The sequence below is a fragment of the Anser anser genome (genome assembly GCF_964211835.1).
Source record: "Anser anser genome assembly, chromosome: 13".
Classification (NCBI taxonomy): Eukaryota; Metazoa; Chordata; class Aves; order Anseriformes; family Anatidae; genus Anser; species Anser anser.
In genome coordinates this window covers 11,091,599-11,117,569 of record NC_139734.1, presented here as the reverse complement: position 1 = coordinate 11,117,569, position 25,971 = coordinate 11,091,599, and the positions used below count along the sequence as shown (strand labels likewise).

The 25,971-nt window shown below is 41.7% G+C and overlaps 1 long non-coding RNA gene across 1 annotated transcript; it reads left to right on the top strand.

Moving 5' to 3' along the window:
• The first annotated feature begins 17,328 nt into the window (after positions 1-17,328).
• On the top strand, positions 17,329-25,604 carry LOC310880600. Its single transcript, XR_014571799.1, has 2 exons — positions 17,329-17,567; positions 22,391-25,604. It is a non-coding gene; the product is annotated as an uncharacterized lncRNA (long non-coding RNA).
• The last annotated feature ends 367 nt before the right edge of the window (positions 25,605-25,971 follow it).

Here is a 25,971-nt window from a genome sequence, read left to right as displayed (position 1 = left end):
GAAATTAGGCTAATTAGACTAGATTAAAATTACACTCCCAGAATTATTGCTGAGCCAAAGTTTGATGCAGATTTCTGTATCTGTTTTTTATATGCCCCATCTCAGCACCATGCCAATTTTCACATCTGTTCACGTTAAGACAGCAATATTGTTAACACATCCTTCCCTTCTTCTGAAAATACCCTGCTTGAGACACAGCCTAATCCACAGCAGAACCAGAGCAAGCCCTGACGAGGAACCCAGCACAATGTCAGAGGTTCAGATGAGCAAAGCCAAATGAGTATAGCCCCTGACATGTCCCATATTACAGTTTCCTTGTGTTTCATAGCAGTTTGAAATAGTACGTGAGACAGCTGGCAGGGATGATATTGGGACTTGCTCATCTAACTAGTGAGCTACAAACAGATGTTGTGCATGAAATAGGAACCACTGCCATTGACACATTTCTCACGCCAGACGGTGGGGCAAAGTGACTCAGCCTGACATGAAGAGGAAATTGGGTGTGACATGTCCTTCGTTTCAATGAGCAACGTGTCACTTCTGGCCCAACTTTTCATTCAAATCATCAAATGCTATTTGACAGGACAAACATATGACTTCTGGGGTGGTGAAAGTCTGCTTATCCATATATACACACCAAGTATAATGAGGCACAGGGACTGTGCACCATGAAAACAGGATTCCTGCACTGGAATGTATTATTGGAATTCCTTATCAGGATTTTAGAATTTATTTTTTTTTTAAATTACAATATGAACTAACATTTCTTATAAATACTGTCTGCAAGCATGAACAATCATATTCTAGAGGGGTAACTGCCAATGGAGAACTGTTCAATTCTTTCTTACAAATCACTGGTGTGCTTCCAACAGCACTAATTCTAACTGACTGGACTGAAAACATTGTTCTACACTGATGGGCGTGGACAACATAATGAGAAACTGTGTGAGAAGTAAGGAGAGATGGTGAACTGTGCGGGTATATGGCTGTGATAACACAGGATTTGGAAGCCACCTATGTCAGGTGCTTCTGAACACTGGCGCTTGCTTGTGTACTGGCTACATAGTCATGGCTTTCTTTTCCAAATGCAGGACTCCAAATCTGAGAAGAAATTGGCATTTTACAGTAATGACAAAATCACAGAGCTCACAGACAGCTGGAACTATTTAATAATTTTCTTTCACAATGAAATTTCTCCAGGTAAACAAGTGGTCTAATTGCCATGGGCATAGTTGTAATGATGTGAATAAGAATAAATTGCCTCTTGAATATGTATAGATGGGCCAATCCTTTCACTTCTAACCTATGAGTCTGTAAGATCCTTTGAGAAGATATGTACAGCACTGCAAAATGGGATGACAACCAGTAAGCAAGATAAAGAGCTCAATGCACCAGAATGTAGCAGCACTGTATACAGCCCCATGGAGACCACATCTAGCATATTGTTAGATGTTTTGGAAGAAATTCACCTGGGAAAATTTCAAACTGAGATAAAAAATTTAAATTGTAGGCAATGTTCTAACCTCACACAAAGAATTTAATCCTACTGACCTTGCTTGTATGATAGATTTCTTCATTCTGTTACAAACACCAGAGGCAGTAAAGAAACAGGAATTGCAGTAGATCTTCCACCCAGAACAGTCCTCTGTGTAACTGAAATACAGACCCTCGCCCATCAAAGTACTTGATCATGTGCTGAAATTCAAATAATTAAGATCTAACTGTCAGGCTGTGTAATCTTCTGTAGTCTAGACAAACTTTTGTTTGCTTTGCTAGATTTGATATGAACAAAAAAGCTCTTAAAAGGTGCACTTCTCCCTCACTTCTCAAGTTACTGGTTAAGAGAGAACAGAATGATTTCAGTTGGTAAGGATAAATATCTTGGGCAAAAGAAAGTTGCGAAATACCCACCCACCTTCTTGTTGCTCACCTATGGACATAAAAGACCTATAGCATCTGAAATAGTTTGTACTCAATAATTAAACATTTTTTTCCTGATGCTTTCAGTTATCAGATATTCCCAAAGTGTATTCAGTAGAGAGAACAGCAGATTTACAATGCTAACAGGAATTATTAATGGCAATATTGGCAGCATATGTGTACGCAGCAAGCCAGTGGGCACCAAAAATTGTGGGTTTTTGTTGTTCTTGATGTTGAATTTGACATGCTAGGAGCTTAATCAAGGTTTTATTTCTGGTATTTCCAGCTCTAGTTCAGGTGTTAGAACAGGATGGATATTGACTGCAGTGAACCAAAGAGCTGACGAAGAAGAAACCCCATTGCTCTACCAACATGTTTGTGATAAATTAGTAGGGGGTTTGTTCATTGTCTTCAAGGATGTAAAGAATCTGATAAGGTTTCGCAATTCACAACATTGTGATAAGGGGATTAAGCGAGTAGATAATGAGGAAGGGAGGTTGGGAAAGCATCCTTGTTAAAACAAAGGATTCTGTGAAGCAACCCACCCTGTTTGCTGCTTCACGACCCCCCCCCCCCTCCCTTGAACACGAGTGCAACGCGTGAAAAACAACGACCCCCAACAACGGACCGCGCAGCTTCAGAAGGCTCAACAAGTCCTGACAAGCCGGAACTTGGATGCTATAAAACAGTGACGCTGGAAAGGGAAGTAGCGTGCCGTGGTGGAGTGGAGACTCCCCAGCCGCCCAGCACTGTTTTGCTTGTGCCTGCTTACTTAATTAATAAATTATCTTCGATGGACCAGAAAATTGCGTGGTCTCGCTTATAACAATGTTCAGAGGCTGAATGAACTGCTGAGTTTCTATGTTCTCTCTTCTGTAGTTTACACCTGGCTGCATCTGTTGCACCGTTTCCCTGGGCAAGTGTTCCCCAAGCTCCAAACATGTGCTTTTGTTTTGTTTTGTTTTGTTTTGTTTTCCTGTAGCACATCTGTAAAGAATAAACTACATCTTAGAGGAGATACATGGCTCCAGGACAGACACCCCAGTTGTGTGCGCCAACCCTAGCACTGGCTGCTAAGATCTCTGCTACAGATGATTCCCAAATGGGACAGCTTTTGTGTCCAAAAATAGCAGGGAAACTGGAAAGAACATAATTTTCAGTCAGAAGGTGCAAGATCCCAGAAACTGTGTATCCCTTCCAAATCACCAGGTGTCAATGTTTCAGAACAATTTTTTGAAGGTTTTCTGATTCATGGGGAGCTGAAAACATCAACCTTGCAATCTGACACCGTATCTAATCCTGAAAATTTGAAATACCCGATGAATTAGAAATCAAACCCATCAGACAATTTTCCAGTTTTAACTTGCTCAGTGCCAGTGACAGACTTTGGACCTCCAAATAGTCATGTTGCTGCCTCCACGTCATCTACAAATAAAGATATCATGACTGTGCAGGCTGAGATCATTAAATCAGGTAACAGTCCTTTGATGTGTGCTATTTATTTACAAAACACATACATGTTTGAAATAATGGCCTGTGGTGTCCTATGGACATACAGTTTATCATGCTCTTGATTGCAGCTTCTTAAACACTCACATCTATATTTCTTCTGAAATATTTTTTTGCAGTGAGGGCATTAACAGCTGCTTCTCTTACGTTGATTCTGTAGTGTCTAATAACAATCATCCTGCAGACTTTCGCTTTGTTTGGGTAATTTCACGAACCATCTTCTCTATTCAGCCCTCTTCTTTCAAAAAACCTGTAGCAATATGAATAATTCTGGGGACCCGTATCCCTCTGCCAAATTCATCTGAAATTTGCTGATGGTTTAAAAATATTACTGGGAGGGAGAGGAAACACAGACAGATACACAGATGGTCCAATTGCTTAAGTCTTTTTTCTATCTGAAAATAAGTTTTAGAACTGGTGATATACCAGGCTAATGCCAACTAGTTCACTGTGGGAATGGGTCTAAGAGCTTGAAGCATGATAATGTATTCCTCTAAAATTTTACAAGTGGAGTTAATGTTACAGAGCACTTTCCCAATTAGGAAAGTAGTCTGTGAAATATGTTAAGAACATGTGCCCCTTGAAATTCCACTGTAGCTTTTAAAAAGAGATAGACTAGAAAAACGAAGGGTAAATACAGTAAGAAGTGCAGAGCAGGAACAATTTGCCAACTGGAAATAGCACAAAGGGAACATCAGCCTATGCCAGCCTGCATGGGTCACTGCTTCCTGCAGCATATACAGCAGCTATTTACACCTGTCACCATTTACAGAACATATTAAACTACAAAATAATCTTGAGGTAATGCATAATTATTTCCCTCCTCTGTTTAAATTGGCTTTGAACAGCTGTCATATAGTTATTAAAACATCCTATAAGCAACAGATTAGAAATTACCCATGCACAGAAATAATTCTGCAGGTTGATATATTATTTTATCTTTCTAAACTAGCAATGAAATGCTAACAAAAAACTTCTCAGCAGTCTACAGTGTAGGAGGTTTGGATGGGATGGAGTTAATTTTCTTCATAGCAGCTTGTATGGTACTATGTTTTGGATTTATGACTAAAACAGTGTTGAAAACACACTGATGTTTTAGTTATTACAAAACAGCATCAAGACCTTCTCTGTTTCTCACACTGCCAGCCAGGCAGTAGCCTGGGGGTGCACATGAAGCTGAAAGGGGGTACTACGAGGACAGTTGACCTCAAATGTCCAAAGGGATGTCCCGTAACATATGACATTGTGCTCAACAATAAAAGCCAGGGAAAAGAAGGATAAAGGGGAGGATGTTTGCAGTTAGGTGCTTATCTCCCCAAGTAACTATTACGTGTGATGAAGCCCTGCTTTTCTGAAAATACCTCAAGATTTGCCTGCCAATGGGACGTGGTGAATGAATTCCTTATCTTGCTTTCAGTGTGTTAGTCCTTTAGTCCCTTCATCTTGCTGAATCGACTCAACTGTGTTTTTCCAGCTCTCAGAAACAATTATTTGATTTTATTGAACAAATAAATGAAAGAGATGAAATATGTAATCAAGTTGTGCCATGAAGTAGTACATGTAAGAAGCTGTACTGTTATACCTAATTCCTGCTACGTGTTAAGTCAGCTCTATGGAAGATTCATAAACTATGCCTCAAAACAGGGTTCAGAAAGTGGTGGCTGATGCTTCTATTTTGCTTATACTAATGAAAGTACCACACAATATTAATAAATTGATCTAGTTAATAAAATACACATAGAGATGTCTTCGGGACAGATGGTTGAAAAGGTTACCCTGATTGCATTTGATTGCCCAACAGAAAATATTGCTAATTAGGGGAAGACATGCAGTATAGGATAGAGAGCAATATGTATGCTCTGATGAAAAAGATCAGAGATGGCCTGGATGAAAATCACTTTATACAAATAGGGGCTCATGCCATGCTGGGCTCCCAAATCCTACTGAATATTCTAGACATGAAACAAAACCGAGGACAAGAGTTCTCCTTTGAATTTCAATTTTTTTAATGAGCCTTCCTCTAGCAAGTCGACATTGGGCGTGACTTCGACCCTTCAAGCAGTGGAAGTGGAGCATTTGGCTGGCAAGTCTCAAAGCAGCTCTGTGCAGTCTGCTTGTACTTGCAGACTGGATAGCAGAATTTGAGGCAACTCAGGGAATGAGTCATGGATCTGTGAAGAGTGATGGTCTCATGAACCTGAGCAGAAAATTTGGGCTTTGCTCCCTCATCACAAAGACACCTGCACGTTATGTCCACTGAGAAGCAATCCCAGGGACATTTCTTGAACAGTGGGAAAACCTGCTTCCCTCTGTCTTTTTTTTTTTTTTTTTTAAGCTGTAAATCTTTCTTTCTTGGTCTCATTTCAATAAGAATGGAGACTTTCAATTAAAATAATACCTTCCAATGAGGGCACTCTCCTGGATGTAGGAGCTGCCACTGCAAATGCCCTTTCTCTGAGGAAAACCCAAAGCAGAGGCCTCCTACTGAATGAACACATATATTCAAATGAAAGGAGGTCAAATTCATTCACTACACACAAATTTCAGCCATTGAGCCTTGCTGTATCTCTAAATAGACATGGAAGCTAAATACAGATTTTTTTCTGTACACCTATCCCTCTGACATTTCTTTTGCCTGAGATCTACTCCATCTGTCAAGAAACCCTGTGGAGAATGACCTCCACCCCCAGATCTCTGTTCAGCTAAATTATCACTGGTTTCACTGGTAGAACAGGACAATTCATATGGGAAGGGCAATGCTAAAAGGTACAATTGCCAAAGTTTGGGGATCCAGTACATGGGGAAATACCAAATGCCCCTTACTAAATTGTGGCGGAAGACAGACTGGACTGTCCTACTAGATTTCCTTGCAGGTCCTTTTATTTCCTCCAGGCAACCATCCTTGCCTTACTTCAAGGATGTGTTTAGTTCATACACATTTATCATTTGGGTTTTCTGTTTTTTACCCAATCAGAAATACTTCCTAAATAGGACAGAAATTGACAGACTGCATTTTGCTAGAAAAAAAAAGAAGCTGGAAGTGAAACTTTTCTGGAATGCCCCCAGACTCATGGCAGAGAAAGAGCATAAAGTCCCCAGTGATGTGATATCCTTCCTGTCAGCAGTCTGGGGATGCACTGAAGCATAGCTCCTGTTGTAGCAGTTATAATAGTTTCAAGCTCATCCTTGGACAGAAGCCTTCTTTATAATTTTTGCCTTCTTTCTATTTGTACTTGCCAGAAGGGTTGTGATATTGTTACCAAGACTTTACAGTGCTCCCTAAGGGCAAGAGCTAATACAGCCACAGTGTCATTTTATGCTAGGTGAACAACCAACTGTTTACACTAGAGATTTTTTAACCCTCACTAATAACAGCCAAAACCATTACAAAAAAAAAAAAACAAAAAAAAAACACTTGAAAGCCTGTCATTTTCTGCCAAATACTTTATACGGAAAAATAGATTTTGTTAATACCGGTTTTCCCAAGTGCCTCAATTACCTGAAAACACCGCTTAGTTTAAATGCTACAAATGAATATAAGAGAGAAGTAAACAGTGAAACCTGCCAAATCTAACACTGAGAAATCTTATTATAACTTGTGGATAGCTTAGCCAGCCCCTGATGCTTGAGCCTAGGGAAGGAACAACTGGGCACCACAAGTGCTTGTGCTGCACTTGTTTGTGATGGTTACCTGCTCCCAGCTTTATCGTAGCCCTGAAGGCACCCACCTCAGGTGGACTGTGCAGATGAGTAGTGGTGGGCATGGATGCAAGAATCTGCATAAACAAAGGGAGGCAGGTGTTTAACTGGTTATTTAATTTGGCAAGTCAGATACTGAGAAAGGAAGCCTTTGTTTCCCTTTGAGCGTGTGTGATTCTCCCCACATCTGATCACAGCTGAGGACTGCCCACCAATTTGGACCTGGTTCTTCTGGATCTAATTTTTGCAAAGGTTCCAGTCAAGACTTGGACTCTGTTCTCTTCCCGGTCAGGCCATAACAAAGCCATCATTGATCTGTGTGATGACTGCACGCACTGACACAATCTCCTTGAAGAAGCCCTTGTGTAAAACTTAGGTTTTACTTCACATACAAAGTCCAAGGCATGGGTAAGTACGCTAGCCATGGGAACACTTCTATAACAGAAGTCAGTTCGATGCCACAAGTGTAATGAAAGAAGAATACGACTCTCCTAGGGAGTTCTCATGTAGGGGACAAGACTAACTTCCCTGCAACAGCCAAATCTTGCTTACTTTATCATTTGTGTAATTCCATTTAATTAATAAAGCAAGTGGGATTAGTGTCTCAGTATTGCAAAACAGATCTTGTATTTCACTGACATATACCTGTAGCAGTAGTCCCAAATCTTCTACCAGTTATTAGGCATTCTCACCACAAATCTGACACACTTCAGAGAATAATGAAGCTAACAATCAGCACAGTATGCATTCACGAGAAACAAAATCTATTGCTTTTCTTTCTAACCAAGAAGATAGTTTCATTGTTCATTTCAAATGCTACAGATTGAATCATCACATTTCTGGATAAAAGTTCAATCTAACCCACAGTCTGAGCAAGGTGATTTTCTCAAACTGATAAAAATAGTGGAGCTCTGGAGCCTCCTATGAGCTGCACTCCACAGCCTCCAAGATCCAAAGTTTGTCACTTCGACAAAGGTTTTTAAACCAAGCCTTCAGGCTATGAGATGAAACAGATGTCCTCTCAAAGAGCCTGTCAAACTCATTTTCTCTGGTTCAGTGATAGGCTTGTTTAAACCACACTCATGTCCAGCCATTGCAGTCCTAAGGAGCGGCACAAGCCAAAGTGATTTCTGGGTCTGAAGATCAAGTGCCAATTCACACTTTAGGGAATGGGAAGTCAACTATTAGTACATACACCTGGATTTACTCTTTGGGATTCATAACAAATCCACATTTTCATTTGTTCAGCTGAATTAATGTAATTTTAATGTGGCTCATCATTAGCATTTTTTACTGTGGGTTATTCAGGAGGTATGACAGCATGGTATAGAAAACCTCACATTTTAGATGCAGGTTGTCTGACATGCTGAAACTTGCTTTCGCTTTCTTGGTTTTGACAAATGTATGTCAAGTCTCGTCTCTGGATGGCATTTGGCTCTTGCACAGAGGTTGCTGTACTAGTTACATACTAACACAGAACATGCAGTACATGCAGTACTCATTATAGTGTTATAAAATATAAAGCGAAAACACCTACATATTTTATGTAGAAAAAATATGTAAAGCTATCAAACACAGGCAGGTCTCTTGCTGGATATTTACAGACACTGGCCTGGCATTCTGAAGTAATAACGGGGTCAATAACTTTCCTAAGCGTATTTACTATAAGCTAAATGGTCTCCGAAGAGGACTAACAAGACTTTGTGTGGGCTACTTAAATCCCATATGAAACCTGGTTTAAGGAGCTAAGAGTTAGGAGGAGTGGGTGGTATACCGAGCCTCTGCAAAGGGTGAATGTCGCTGCAGACGGTTCTGTGCAACACAGCCTTCGTAGCAGCATGTGCAGGCATACTCCAGCACCTTCTCACCTCCCTCAAAGGTTGCCCATTGCAGTGGGGTCATGGAGACGTTGGCTTCAGTGCTAGCGAGATGAGGCAGAGGGGCACTGGCTACCTATGGTAGCTGCTGTCACACAATGAAGGTTGTGCTGCTGGCTCTTGGCTGCTTGGTTCTACCCAGGCCAGTGAGATTGGCACATACACAGGAGCTGTAATCACCTCTTTGGTTGTGGTACAACTTTTTGTGACTTGTATGCTTTTGCCCTGCACACAGGATAATCTCTGGCTCTACCCAGCCACAGGGGTGGGAACCAGCTCATTTTCAGTGCCATGACTAGACAACAAGAACTGAGGCACTGGTCCATATCATCCTGACTCTTGAATAACTCATAGAGGATCTTCTCTCACATGGTCCAAAACTGTCAGTATAGTATTAAACTATTTTTATACCATCTTGCAGTTGTATTCTCAGAAACTGCAAAGAGGATACAAATAATATAGTCACTCTGAGTTCCCACTGGCTCTTATACTGCAGAGGGCCAACAACCCTGCTTCTTTAGCTTGATAAAAGGAGAAATGCAGATTGCTGGCATTTTGGCCTCATGAAATTGAGGATCTTTAAAGAGCTCAAAGCCCTGTGAATTAACTTTTGATCCATAAGAAATACCTTTTGTATTCTTCTACACAATACAGAAAGCCAGGGTAACTATTTTTTTTTTGGGGGGGGGGGGTCTTATTTCATAGTGACCTATCTTTTCCCTTTAGGTGCTTGGAGTCTACACTGATGGGCAACAGCCTCCTCCTTCATGCCTTCTTTTTGTGGAGAAAGGAATAGCAGTTGTCATCATCGTCTCTTGTGTCCTTCATGCTAAACCCTAAGGTCACATAGAAAATTAGAACAGGCTAATCCTCCCCTCATCCTCTTTGTTTTTTTCAGTGAAAAAAAAAGTAAGGGATCATACATCAGTTTATGAATTGAATTGTATGACAGGATTGCCCACTATTACAAGGAACTGCATTCAATGACTGAATAAGCTTTTTCCACACTTTTTGCTTACTCTCTTACTCAGCCATTTAGACCACGCACTTGTCTGAATTCCATGGGATTTCTCCACACACTCAGTTTACGTGAGAAGCTGTATACACTGAATGAAAGGTTCATTAAATATCGGAACTTCCTGGCCTTTTCTTTGCCTTCACCCTTTCCCTTTGATAGCTGAATGTGCTGCTTTACTTAAGAAAACCAAAGTGCCCTGGTAGGAGGGAGGCATAACGAGAGTACGTGCCCTGAATATGGAGAGTTCTGAATGCAGCTCTGGCAGCACATCTCACTCCTGACCCTCAGCACCTTTGCCATGAGCACGTCTGCAGGGCTCATCAGGACAGACTTAGCATGCATAGCAAACACCCTGTGCAACAGTTCAACTGTGCAAAAATTATCTCTTGAGAAGAAAAACTTAGACCAGTAAGTTCCTTCTCTGCTTAATTGGAATGTGAGGACATGGGTCTTACAAAAGAAAATGCTAACAATCTGTGTTACACTGCTCTTTCCCTTTTCAGCCTCTTGTTGTGTCCCTTAGACGGGATACCTATTTATATGTCAGTGAACTAACATTCTGTCTTCCACAGTCTGTTTTAGATTCATTTCTTGACTGAGGTGAACAATGTGAGCAAAGCTCTGTGCAAGGAATCTCAAGGTTGATTTCAAACTTGAAGCTAAATTATAAGGATAAAGTGACAATTTAAAATCTTGTCTTCTGGTTTCGAATGGAGCTCTTGCATATCCACTGAAAAATTTTGCTTTAGAGCTTGCAGATGAAGAAATTCTACATCATACGTGGGGAATTTATGACTGTGCACATACATAAAACCAAACACAGAATATTTCAACCAATAACAAAAGTTTCTTATTACTAAAGCAGCTATCAAAAGTCACAAAGCTTTATATATGGGATATTTAGACCAGTATCAACTAAATGTTTCTGTTTTTCTAATTCCCAACCACCTCTTTCACCCTGTGCTTAACAATGTGATATTTTCAAGCAAGTTTTCCTATGGTTTTAACAGGGCTGAAGATATTAAAACATAACTAAAAGAAACTTTGGACCCAAATCATTTCCCATGATCTCATAACAGTGACTTTTTAATGTGCAGTTCTTAATCTATCGTATTTTAGGAATGATTCCTTGATGTTGTTAAAGCACCTTTGTAAATTTAATGGAGTCACTGTGAATTACTAAGCTGGAACATTATAATGCTTTTTATAAACATTACTTCTAGTTGGTACCTTAATTTTAACACAGGGTGACAAAGATGAAGCTGAACTTAATATCCCATGTCATCTCTTCAGTAAATAGTTCTTTCAACAAACAGCACTCACACTGTCTGAGATGAGTCAGTTTTGCCAACCTATCCTGCAAGAGCTGAGTTGGTCTAATTGTTGTGTCGGAACATTTTATGTTAATGTTGAGAAGTTTGGCTACCAATGTATTGTGTTCTGTTGCAACTTTCTCGCACATCCTTAGAATTTAACCTTTAATAAGCTCTTTAATGCTAGTACTGAAGGAATATAAAAGTGTTTTTCAAACTTTGTGTTCTGGACTAGATCTACCAGTGGGAGTGCTGCATGATACAATTTGCATTTTTCTGCATGTCAGGGGCAGCTGCACAGGAGAAAGGATTCAGTCCCAGATAGGAGGAGACTTGGATATGCTGCTTGGATTGGGAAGGCCCTGAGTGGCATCAGATCCCAGCTGGCTTCATCCTGCTGAGCAGTCTTGCATTGGCTGGCCCTTGCATTTCCAAGAGACAGGAGTTTGCCATCCTCTTCCTTCTCTGCCTGTATGAATCTACCACTACTAGGAATCCAGCTGCACAAGGCTTCCTGTGTGAATTAAATAGTATTGCTGCTGGAACCACCATAAAAAGGGAATTAGTGAAACTTCCATTGCTAGTTTCATTTAAAAGGCTCATAAAAGGTAGGCTTTTAGTGAAACTACAGATGCCTGTAATGTGTCTTCTCACCCATTCTTTGTTGCAGTGCCAAAATCACTAGAGAGCAGGGGATGCTTTCTGGTTTGGGACACGCAGGTGAACTCTCTCATTGTGGGTTACAAACTACCATGTTAAACACTAACATGTCCATGCCTAGTTAGAGTGCTCTAATCACCATGTCTGGTTAGAAAAGCTGAACCTTTATCTTGTCCTCCTGTTTAAAACCTCTGTCTCTCTGTTCTCTTTTATTAGATGTACGGAATACCTAGATTTTGTTCTTGAGGATCAAAAAAAAAATGTATTCTGATTAGAAAAACTGCATACTTTCCTTTTGGGTCACACTGTTCTGAAAATTACTTCTACTTTTTCAGTTAAGTCACCAAACCAAAATGAATTATTCATAGAGTTCTTATAAGCACCTCACTGACGTGCTGGAAGGCTTAATTAAATAGTACTTGTGAAGCAACCTGAGAACTACAGAAAAGCTGAGTAAGATGCATTTACAGACGCTTCTTTTCCTATATTCTACTTCATTGCTAGGGGTATGTCTGAGTTGTCACTTCCATGGCTCTAAACTGCGCACTAAAGAATGCTAAGGATGCTGTCTCCTTGGACTTCCTTGTATCCCACTCTAGTTACTAAAGTTGACATAATGCAAAAAAGTACAACACAAAAACAATACAAAATTATATTCTAAATTGGCATAAAATGTCACATATTCAGCAACCATTTGTACCTTTGCCTGTTCATCTTGAAAGCCTGAGCCCCAGATCCTTGCATATGAAAACTGTCTATGCACATTCAGTTTTTGATCTGACCTAACAAGCTTGAAAACCTTCCCACCTTCAGTAAAGCTAAAGGTCCCTGGGCATTGGCCACGGTTATTGTAGATCAGTACAGGTGGTCAGAATCTTGAAATTATTTCAGATGGCATCAGGATCTGGGTTTTAATAGGTGTTGGCATTCCTGGAGTACACCCTATATGTACAAATATACATGTTCTCTTGCAATTATTTTTGGTAGATGTCTCTCTATATGCTACATTACTCCTCTTTGCTGCATCCACTCTCAAAGTATCTTCTACTGAATGTTCTTTGATACTGTTAGATCTCTCTCCATGGCCACATTCACTTGGCTGCCTTCTATTTGCAACTTGCTACTTTAGATGCTTTTCCACTCAGCTTTCAGCTCCAAAATTACCAAATGCACAAAGCTTTAAAGAAGATTCTGTCAAGTGTCTGTCTGGGCTCTTTGATTCCCCTTCTAACCGCTCACTTTGTTCAAATAAAGATAGAGAGAGAGCACAGTTATCTAACTTTCTGTCTCAATGGATTTAGATAAATTCATCTGAATATTTACTCCCTTCCCACACTTGATTTCATCACTTGTCTCAACAGTTGAAGCACAGTTTGGAATATTCAGCAGTACAAATAAATGAACAGGTTTTCCTCAGCCATGACCTGCCTTGATGGTCACAGAGCTTGGTGGGTCTGGCTGGAAAGCAGTAGGAGCATCTGCTCTGCAGGGAAGACAAGGTGGAAATGGCATCCAGGCAGGCAGGGCAGCATCCCACAGCCCCCAGACAAGTGTAGAGAAGCCCTAGTGACAGTGACCAGAGTGAGCCACAGCCCTCTGACCACCAGACAAGTCTGTAGTGACCACAGAAACAGCAGCCAGGCCAGGAAGGCCTTGGGCTTGTCACTTGGGCAAGGTCAGGAGCAGCAAGGTACCTGAGCATACAGAATCATTGCTACAGCATGGCTCATGTGTAAAAGAATGCTGTGCACAAGGAGCCCAGCCCATACCAGGGTCAGGCAGCAGAGCCTGCTGGAGTGCTCCAGGCCCTAAGACAATTCAGTACAGCACTGCTGAAGTAGATAGCAAATCTCTTTCATGGCCCTGAGGGCACTTAAAGACTTCAATGGCCCTCCATTTCTTGGTGATAGTAGGCTTGTAACACATGCTGTGGAGGATGGTCCATCCACTTGTCACCTCCATAAAACACATGGTATGGTTTATGTTCACAATCACAAGAAATTCTTCAGATTATCAGTCTCTAACTTCACACTGCATATGAAGTGCTACACAGCATAGACTTATCACCAAAAGATTTCCTAAATTACATCCTAAGAGTAGAAAGATGAGAATGTGGTTCCACCTCCTAAGTTAAACATCATTATCCCAGATAAAGCGGACAACAGCCTGTTAAGCTGGAGCTGGGAAACAGCAAACAAATGTATTTCACCTAGAATATAGCCAGACAAGAGTATCAAAAATGTTCAAATAAACAGTCATAATAAAAAGACTTTTCCAATTGTCCAGTGCTGTTTTTACAGTGGAATCCTGCTTGGGGCCTAGTACAAGAGAACAGCCACAGACCAAAACCTGGAAGGTTGCCTGCCTTGTGGAACCCCTTGTTCGCAGGGCCTGTGCTGGCAGCAGCCACTGTTGCTGTGCCAAGGTCACCTCATGGCCCAGCCCCAACACGCTGCCCCTGCCCTGCTTGCACCTGCTCTCCAAATAGTGGGGCTGAGTGTGGTGGCCTTGGGCTCCAAGACAGGGTATTCTAGATGTTTTAGTAGTAGTATATAGCCAGTTAAGAGTCTCACATTTTTAAATAAACTGTCTTAATAAAAAGTCTTCTCCAGTTGTCCTGCCCTGTTTTTTTTACTGTGGAATCCTGCTTAGGGCCTAGTATGAGAGAACAGCCACTGACCAAAGCCAGGAAGTGTGGGTGTCACCTGCTTTCATTGAAGAGGTGTGGGCTTGCTATTAGGAAATAAAGACATGGAAAAGGATTCAGAATTTACTATGTCTTATTAAGAATGGGACTACGTTTTGTCACGAACAGTGTGAGGGTATACAGATGTGTGGTTTGTAGGTTTAGCTACCCAGGAAACTACTGCAGGCAACTTCAATCTGCACATTTTATAGGACATAAAGTGATGAATAACCACGAAGCCAAGAAACGTGAAAGGTTTAACGCTTTTGTAGGCAATGAAAAGATCAGGGGGAAAGTGCAGATTTGTTCCTTAAATCCAGATTTAGGCAGGTTCCAGCCCCAGGGCTGTCATCGCCATGCGGGGACGAACGGGCCTAACGGCCCTGCCCAGCCCCACCTGTGGCCTCCCTGTCATGGCCCTGCCCATGTCCCAGGAGCCCTGTGCAAGCTCAGGCCCTCAGGCCCAGCCTGAGCCCTGCGGGCTGAAGGCCACTCTCTGGTACAGCTACAGCTGTGCCTTACCTCTCCCTTCATGCTGACTTCCCAACTTGATTTTAGGCCTTCCTTGCCACCATGGTCCTGCTTCGTCACCAGTGGACCTGATCCTGACCTCCAGTTTGACTTTGTATCATGACCTCCGACCTGCCTGAACACCATGGGCTTCTCTAATGATCTGGACTCCTGGTTGAACCTGCCCACTGTCTCTGGGTCACCCCCTCTTGGGTACTGTGTGGTGGGTGCTGGTGGAGCCACTGCCAGCCCTGTTATCCCCCTGGGCTCCCCATCCTCTAGGGAACAGCCAGCCTGTGCTTTGCCCTGATGCCTCCTTAGAAAGTTGTTGTACACTTGCATGGTTTGTGGGTTTGCTTCATGTCAGTTAAAGATGGATGTTCAAACTTTTCCCCCATGTTAGTGTCTCGGTGGCCAAAATTACTAACTCTAGTTTGGAGGGATGGAAGTTGTATGTCACCTCATGCCTTGCCATGGTTATTTTAAAATAGGTTCTGATGAATCATTGGCTTGGATTATAGAAACAGAGATCTTGAAGATAATCTTGCATAAGGTCATGTAGAAGCAAATCAAAGTGGGAACACTAGTTCCAGTAAAGTTCACAAATGAAAATTAACTTTCTACAAAAAACATACCAGATAAAATAAATAATATTAACACTACTCCAGACCTGGGGGCAACATCTGTAACGTGTTTGTAATGTGATTTCCACAGAGAACACTCAAATACTTCATCACTGAAGCTTTCTGAGTGTTGAGATGCTTCTTGTCCTCAGATGCATGGCAGTCTAATACCATGGATTGTGTGTCCTTACTGTCAGCACAGTAAGAAGGTAAGAGAGTATGGACATTTCTGAATGTGTGAAATGTATGCAACTGTAAAACTGCAGACATCTGGCATTTTCATTCCTGACACTGCAGACCTCTCTGTTCCTCCCCAGGGACCAGCTACCGGATGCAATCTGACACATCGCTGTCCTATCACTACATCTAAAGTTTAAATACAGTTTTATTTAATTCCTGACTCTAGAGCCAAAAGAATCTCTAAATGAAAAGTAACAAGTGCAATTTCTGCACTTTCTGCTGCAGCCGACCCATTTTCATAGGAAATAGGTGCTTTTCTGTGATGTCACTGCAATGCACCATGGTTGTCACTTTTGAGACTTTTCCATTGGGATTTGCAGTCAGCTGGTGTCATTTCTTCCCAGCTGACTGACTGGCAGGGCGCAGCCTAGCTGGTACAGAAACTGGCTTCAGCTGAAGATTTCAGTCAAGCTGAGAAAAAAAGACTTTAAAATGTAGCTTTCTTCATCAGAAAGTTCAAGTGATTGTCTTCCAGACAAGCTATTTGATTCTGCTAACTTGACTTCTGTCCCTCCAGTACGTGACAAAAGAGCAGCTTCTGATGCTGCCTTAGGATCTCCAGTTGAAGAAAAAGGCTTTTCCATCTCCAAATGATCAATCCTAAACAAAAAGAATGCACCTTAATTCTTCTGAGGAGAGCTCCATCAAAGCTGAGGGCTTTCCATCCAGTTTGCTAAAGAATCTCCAGAACCTTCTTGAAAGCAATCAGCTTCAGACCCTTTGGTGTGATGATAATGGATGATTTATGCAGATTTACTGGTTGAAGAGGAGGTGCTAGTGTTAGTAATAGAAGAAGAAATAATACAATATTGTTTAGTATGCTACATTTGCGATGTACTGTTCCGAGGCTGCGCTTGGAAGATACAAAATATATGTGCAAGGGTAACATGAGAATGCACCAATTCATGATGAGGAGTAAGGAGGATTAAAAGAATGCTCAATTTGCAAGACATCTAGATAACTGGGGCTTCTTGGACTCGGAACTGGGTCAAACCAACCTTGCGGTTTGGACTGAGACCAAGGGCTCAGAGAGCATGCGTGAGAAGGAAAGGTTAAAAAGTTCAACTCTGATGAAGACATCTTACTTCATCCCGACGACCACCCGGACGACCACCAGAGAGTGATACGCAAGCGCAGAAGGACTGATAAGATAATTAGCATACGAAGCGAGGCTAGGTGGAGCTAGGAAATGAATATGCATAGATGAGTTGTGAAACCTAATGCATATGTAGTATCTTAGGAGATAAAAGAGAACTAAGAAAACAAATCAGACGAAGTTAGATTTGGGCAGGCATGCCCCTAACTTCCGGCGCCTAATAAAGCACCTTCATATAATCACTTTGTGGATTATGTGTCTTCATGAACGCCAACATTTTGGCGACCCAGATGGGACCTCGTGGGCACTGCTGAGGCGGCTCGCGAACTGATCACGCTCCAGCCGGCACCGAGGAGTTTCTCGGGGAGCCATCGGCCGCGACCGACCCCCGCTGCTCACAACGTACCTCTGAAAGGGTAAGAAAAAGGTGCTTTCTGGTAATCGGTACCGATCTGGTCTGGGAGCCTGCCGGTCAGACGCGGCGAAAGCCACGCACGGTTGGGCTAGGGAATTCCCGTGGTAAGCCTAGGCGCCGTCCGTCAGACAGTCGCGAAAGCGCTGCAGGTTCGGCATCAGTGGTCTGGTTTTGCTGCAGGCTCAGCATCTGGTTCGGTTCGGTAAAAGCTATAGCTGATAATGGAAAAACTTAAAAGTATTCTGGGCGGTAATGCTTCGGTACCGCGATCCTCCCCTTTGGGCTGTTTACTAGCACACTGGAAGGAGGGGTGTTTCGGGCAGGAGTTACGAAAGGGTAAACTGGTTGATTACTGTAATGTTTGGTGGCCACAGTATGAACTAGAAGATCAAGAAAGTTGGCCAGAAAACGGAACCTTACAGTACAATACTATCTTACAATTAATGTTATTTTGTGAGCGAGAGTGCAAGGTGCCTCTCTGTGTGATTGCGTGATTGTGTTGTGAGTGAGACGCAGCATCGCTGCGAAGCGAGTGCGGAGTTCCGATCCGCGGTTCCGTATTCTCCGCGAGGGGAGCGGCCGGAGATGAACGAAGCGCATGACAGACCGAAAAGAAGTGCTGCTTTATCCAAATGTTGATTGGTGGTGCCCAATACACGGGCCCGGCCGTGCATCTTGTAATCCTATTTCGTTCTTAAATGTTTTGAGTGTGACAAGGAGGAAGGTGGGAGCATTATCTAAGTAACAGTTTAAAAGTTTCGGTATATTCGCGGTGGTGTTTGGTCGGTTTCCCAAGTATTGGGGGAAGGGGGCTGACTGATTATCAAAGCGGTAGAATGGAGAGCCACTTCTTTGGTGGTTCGGGCCTGAGCCCTGGGAATTTGGTAAGAAGGGGGAGAGCGAATTTATTTAGGCCTCAATACCTTTTAAACCCCCGTCTTGATGGATACACAGGAGTGATTCCTTGTTTTGTGTAGGCTTACTAACAAAGTGCATGAGAAAAATTAGCATTCGGCTTGAAATTCGGCCTTGTTGAAATGTAAATTTTGTGGAAAAGGTGGTATTGTTTGTCTAGAAGACGGAAGGCTGAGTGCTTCAGGTGTTTTTCCGAAGTCCTGTGGATTTACGATTGGAACGGGGCTCATTAATAATCTGAAATAGTGAAGTTTGTATGTGGAGTTTAATCCCAGAGAATTGGGACATTTGAGAAGACTAGGAAAACATAGTAAAAACCTGCAATAAAAAGGTTTGCGTGGAAATTGAAACAAGGGACAGTAATTAATATAAATAAATAAAAGGGAATGGGAAATCAAGGAAATGGGTAATATCCAAAACAAAGACGTTTTAAAGAAAGCCTCCTTGGGTGTATATTGGCACAGTGCAAGGATATTGTCGGAAGGGGGAGTGGGGGGGGGGGCGCGGAAAGCGAGAGGATTTCCACTAAGTATTGCAATCAATTGTGGCCACTATATAAACTAAATGGCCGCTTTATGGATCAATCGACTATAACAGTGTCTTGCAATTAATGTTGTTTGTGAGGAGAAGGAAAATAGGATGAAATGTTGTATACTGATATGTTGTTTCAGCATCTTGGAGGGAAAAGGTATGGAATTAAGTTGGTCCCTGACTGAGCCTTTGGTGTTGGCATTAGAAAAGTACAGGCTGGAAGAAGATAAAGGAAGTGTTAAAAGGGTTGTTGAAGGTGTTAAAGGCTGTGTGGCATGTAGTATTTAACAGAGCTGTTTGAAGTTGAATGAGCAGGGGAAGAGGATGTAGGAATGTTAATAGTTCCGTCTCAACCCGAGGCTGAGATCTCTAAATCGTGGTGTGAGCCCTCTGGGGCAGGGGGACCGTGATGGGTCCGGGAGAGAGTTGTCATGGAAACAGAAAAGCAGCTAACTCTTAAAACAACCTGAGTTCCTGTGTGAGCTCAGATTGCCAATGGGACCGCTCAGGGAACTTTCAACCACTGCATTCCCCTGACCGACCCCCCCCCCCCCCCCGAGACCCTTACCACCCCGGAAATTATGTAAATACCAAAATCTGGTTAAATTGGGAATTGAGAATCTGTTCCAACAAGGTCCAAAAGAAAACCCTATGGAATTTTTGAATTTTTGGACCAACTTTGAAATGCAATGGAAAAAAAAAAAAAAAAAAAAGACAGAAAATTTGGACCTGGCTTCAGAAAACAAACAGAGGCAATTGGCTAGCCTCTTTCTAGGGCAATCGGCCCCTGATATCAGAAAGAATTTGTCTTAGGCTGCAGGATAAACTTACAACAGTCAGAAATGACGGGGACCTGGGGCATCTACCCTAGCAGGTCCACTAGTTGAAATAAAGCTAGGAAACGAAGAGAGAGGCTTGAATTTTTTGTTGTTGTTGGTTACAGGAGCTTCTTTCTCTGTGTTAATTAATCTGTAAATGTAATAGGAGCAACATATTCAGTGTTAAATAGTTTAAAAGGACGATTGGGAACTAAGACAACTACAATAATTGGAGCCACAGGGAAGGGGGAGGGACGGCCATTCTTACAACCCCTTGATTTGCGTTTTGGGGGTAAGGAACTAACCCATGAATTCTTGTATGTACCAGAATGCCCGATTCCACTCTTGGGACGGGATCTATTAGCTAAATTAGATGCAACAATAACCTTTGAGGATGGAGAATTAATAATGAAGGTACCTGAGTCCAAAGTAGGACAAATCCTAATGATCAAAGATAAACCCTTTGTTAATATTCCAAGAGAAGTAGAAAATGCAGTTATACCAACAGTATGGGAAACAGATGTACCAGGGAAGTCGAAACTGGCACAACCGGTAAAGGTGGAATTAAAGGAAGGAGCCAAACCTGTTCGAATCAAACAATATCCACTTAAGATAGAAGCTAGGCAGGGGACAGTGAAAATTATTGACAAATTTCTCAAACATCAGATTCTGGAAGAATGTAAATCGGAATACAATACTCCAATTTTTCCAGTAAGGAAGCCGAATGGTGAGTATAGATTGGTACAAGATCTTAGAGCAATAAATGAAATAACAAAGGACATTCACCCAGTAGTGGCTAATCCTTATACATTGTTAACATCTGTGAGAGAGACATATAAATGGTTTACTGTGATAGATTTAAAGGATGCCTTCTTTTGCATACCTCTTGATAAAGATAGTAGAAAATTATTTGCCTTCAAATGGGAAAACATATTGAAGTTTTTGTACCACATATGGTAACAACTGTTTTAGAACAAAAGGGGGGCCACTGGCTATCACCCAGCCGAATGATGAAATATCAGGCAATACTAACTGAACAAGATGACGTAACCTTGAAAACAACTAACCTGTTAAATTCAGCAGTATTTCTAGGAACTGTTCCAGAAGAAGGACCGTTGGAACACAATTGTGTGGAAATAATCGAACATAACCATGCGAGCCGCGAGGATTTGAAGGATGTACCCCTTGAAAGGTATGACTGGAAACTTTTTACTGATGGTAGTAGTTTTGCGGAGAATGGAACACGATATGCAGGGTATGCAGTAACAACCCTGAAGACAGTAATCGAAGCAAAACCTTTACCACCTGAAACATCAGCACAGCGAGCGGAACTGATAGCCCTACCTCGAGCACTGGAACTGAGTAAAGGGAAGATGGTAAATATTTGGACAGATTCAAAGTATGCTTTTGGAGTAGTCCATGTTCATGGAACATTATGGAAAGAAAGAGGGCTGTTGTCCTCACAAGGAGCCAATATAAGATATCAAGAGGAGGTGTTAAATTTGATAAATGCGGTACAAAAACCAAAACAAGTGGCTATTATGCACTGTAAAGCTCATCAAGGAGGAACCTTGAAAATATCAGAAGGGAATCGGCTGGCAGATCGAGCAGCTCGACAAATTGCTCGGGAGGTGTGGAATGTAATGGCTTTGGTACCACTCAAGGTAGGCCCCACTTGTCTTAATCTTCCCAAGGAACCAAGATATTCACCAGAGGATGAGAAATTAGCACATCTCCTAAAGGCCCGAAAGAACTCTGATGGACGGTATGTAACTGCTATGGGCCAGGTAGTAATACCCCCCTTGGTGATGCGAGAAATACTTCAGACAAGACATAACGAGTGTCACTGGGGTGCAGAGGCAATGGTAACATTTTAAAACGTAGCATTATCTCTACACATATGTTAACAATGGCAAAATCAGTAATGTCAAAGTGTGAGATTTGTCTGAAAAATAATCCAGTAGCAAGAAAACATGCTGAAATGGGAAGAGTTAGAGTAGGAATAGAACCAGGAGATTACTGGCAAGTTGATTTTGTAGAGTTACCTAGGACTAGGGGATATAGGTATTTGTTAGTAGGGGTTGACACCTTTTTCAGATGGCCAGAAGCCCTTCCCTGTCGCACCAATCAAGCTAAAGAGACAGTAAAATGGTTATATAGTGGAAAACCATTCCGAGGTTTGGGGTACCATTAGGAATATCCTCGGATAGGGGACCCCACTTTGTTGCATCTGTGGTTAAAGACGTAAGTCGGCTATTAGGAATTTCTTGGAATTTACATACTGCATGGAGACCCCAATCTAGTGGACAGGTAGAAAGGATGAACCAAACTCTAAAGGGACAGATCAGTAAAATCTGCCAGGAAGCCAAAATACAATGGCCACAAGCTTTCCCTATAGCTTTACTGAGAATAAGGATAAAGCCAAGGAGTGGAATGTCAGTAAGCCCATATGAGATTACATATGGAAAGCCTTATGAATCCCCAGAACCAAATCCTAATATGCATATAACAGGGAACCAGGATGTTTATAATTATGTATTGTCTCTTGGTAAAACTTTAGCTCAACTTCGAAGTGTTCTGGTGTGGAACCGACCGTTGGCACTGGAAAATCCTGTCCACGACATTCAGCCAGGTGACCAAGTGTACATTAAAAACTGGAATGAAGAACCCCTGAGAGAACAGTGGGCCGGACCTTATCAAGTATTATTGACTACTTTTACAGCTGTAAAGGTAGAAGGGGTGGATGCTTGGATTCATTATACTCGGGTGAAAAAGGTTCCTGAATTTTGGTCAGTGCGAGCAATCGGAGATATAAAACTACAGATGAAGCGCGTATAACCATACAATGTTGGGGTTCTTGACAACAGTAACGATAACAGTAATTGTTTTGTGTAAATACCTTGTAATTGGGTTCCTAGAAATACCAGAAAAATATAAGAAAGAGGAAATATTCAGAGGAGAAAATGTTACTTTGGAATGTGGAATGCACAACGATAAACCAATAACAATTAGCTCTCTACAGGTGGTCTGGGAAAAAATAAATGACTCCGGACAGAGCCAGGAAATATACGTAGACACAACCAGGGACAATACAGGATTGAAGGCTGGATGGGAGGGGAAGGCGTACGTAAGTATAACCATAGAATTGGGCCAACAACTGAGAGGAGCTACCACCTTAACCCTGTTTAGTGTTACTAAAGTCAACAAAGGAAATTACCGGTGCGTGGTAACACATGAAAATAGCACAGATTACGGGATAAGAGAGATATTGGTATATCCGAAATTGGATAAAGGAATATTGGTAGCCCACTGAAAAGGATCTAGAAGAAAAAGAGAGGGCCAGGTACCATGGACACAAGTGGTACAGATCCCACACAGGCAACCATCAGAGAATTTACTGGTAGGATTGATTAAAGATTTTGCCATAATGAAAGGAACTGATAGAATTACTGCTTGTTTGCCCATTCCAAAAGCAACAGGGGACCCGCTTGAGTGGGGTATAATAACCTCCCCACTGCCCCAAGTAAAAGGAAATGGAACAATTCAATGTAAAGAAGTGAAAGTTTTAGAGAGGATAAATGTTACACAATACTATAGGAAACTGAGCCCCCCAACATCGAGGTCTGAATGTGAAAAGAAGAAGAACTACCATTTCATAACGATAGGCAGATTTAAGAATGTGGGACAGTGTTATTACGACGAACTATGTGTAGTAGAAGGAGTTAGAGAAAAGATTGTTTGGGAATGTCAAGAGAAAAATAAGCCAAAAGGAATGAAAGGGTGGGATAGTGATTGGACAGTAAGTTTACTGCAGAAATTCCAGTATGGAGGGAATACATCATGGTGTATTAAATGGCAGGGAAAGCAGAATGGAACTGATCAGTTTTATACAGTAAGCCGGGTTGACAGTAGTGGTAGACAAGAGTCAACAAAGGTAGCTTGGTGGACTTGTGAGAAGAAATATACTTGCGACAGTAATAATGAAGATGTTGAGCACTTACTTCCGGTATTGATAGCTCTTAGGGCAGGATGTGCTTGCCGAGGAATTAAGTACAATTCGGAAAGAAATAGCCAGGCTAGTCAAGTCGCAGTGGATTGTAGCTATAGTACCATAAAAAGTCCAGGACAATTTGTATGGGCAGCCAGTAATGGAACTTGGACTGCACACCCACCGATAGATGGGGAAGTAAAAGAAATAACTCTAGGACTCCCTCCCCACGCTGCGTCCAATATCGAAAAAGTCTCCTTTTAAGGGAAAGTTGGAAACCCTACAAATTAGTAGGGCAAAAAGAAGTTTAGAAGAAGGGGCAGATGAAGATATATGGCATGAACTCTCGGATGGAGTAAAATTCAATTGGGCATTAGAACCTCTATTTGCAAAGGTAGCTACTTATTGAAATAGGGAAATGATTTATAAACTTACAGGACAAGTGAGTAGGCTTGCGAAAGCCACAAAAGAAGGCTTTAGAGACCTTAATATCCAACTACAAGCTACAACTAAAATGGCTACAGAATCAATTAGCATTAGATACACTGTTATTAAAGGAACATGGAGTATGTGGATTTCTAAAAGATCATATTGATCATTGCTGCATCCACATTCCAAATGTGACTATTGATGTAGAACATGACATAGAACAACTGGCTCGAGTGGAACAAGATGCAGAACAGGAAGAGAAAGATATGACAACAAGCTGGTTGGATAAAATTTTTAGTGGATGGAATATTAGTAATTGGGTTAAGTCCTTACTGGAGACAATAATTATATTGGTGATTGTAGGGGTACTAATTTGGTTAACATTTATAATGCTGAAAAGTCTGATTCTAAGGAAGACAACCTGGAACCGGACAGTGATGCAAACTATTGCTCGGTAAATGGAACCACATCCTCAATATCCTCCACCGGCATCTAACAACTTTGGATTTCAGAGAAAGAATCTGAGGAACCCAGGAGGTGAAATGGAATGAAAACCGAATAGACAAGATCAGTTTCAGATCAAGTGAACCCAACCAAAAGAGCGAATGTAACATAAAGCAGAAGTGGTGGACTTATGAAATGTTGTGACAATCCTAATCTTTGTAATTTCCTTGATTCTTAATGATGTAATTTTCCGTGGTTATATTATTGGTGAGCACTGAGTGTAAAATATTTTAGTTAGTTAGTGAAAGCATTTGCCCTCCTCGAAAGGAGTGAAATGCTTTCAAAGGGGGGAAATGTTAGTAATAGAAGAAGAAATAATACAATATTGTTTAGTATGCTACATTTGCGATGTACTGTTCCGAGGCTGCGCTTGGAAGATACAAAATATATGTGCAAGGGTAACATGAGAATGCACCAATTCATGATGAGGAGTAAGGAGGATTAAAAGAATGCTCAATTTGCAAGACATCTAGATAACTGGGGCTTCTTGGACTCTGGGAACTGGGTCAAACCAACCTTGCGGTTTGGACTGAGACCAAGGGTTCAGAGAGCATGCGTGAGAAGGAAAGGTTAAAAAGTTCAACTCTGATGAAGACATCTTACTTCATCCCGACGACCACCCGGACGACCACCAGAGAGTGATACGCAAGCGCAGAAGGACTGATAAGATAATTAGCATACGAAGCGAGGCTAGGTGGAGCTAGGAAATGAATATGCATAGATGAGTTGTGAAACCTAATGCATATGTAGTATCTTAGGAGATAAAAGAGAACTAAGAAAACAAATCAGACGAAGTTAGATTTGGGCAGGCATGCCCCTAACTTCCGGCGCCTAATAAAGCACCTTCATATAATCACTTTGTGGATTATGTGTCTTCATGAACGCCAACACTAGGAAGGAGAGGACCTCTGAAAATTTTTGAGAGCATGGAAAGGCTTGCTCATTACATTCATCTCTATGGATTCAGCAGAAAACACTGTGATTTTCCAAGCTATGGCTCATCTGAAAACTCTAGAAGCAGCAGCAGCTAGGGAGGTATGTCAGATCCTCTGCAAGTGAGCTAACACTCAGAATGTTCTAGCAGGGAAGATTTATGTTCAAATGAAATAAGTCTTTTCAATATAGGAGCTGTGGATGGCAGTAAATGTTCTGACTGCCTTTTGTTTATTGGTTCATGTCCAGGAATTTTTGTGGCAGTTTTTGAGTAGCAGAAATGCTGA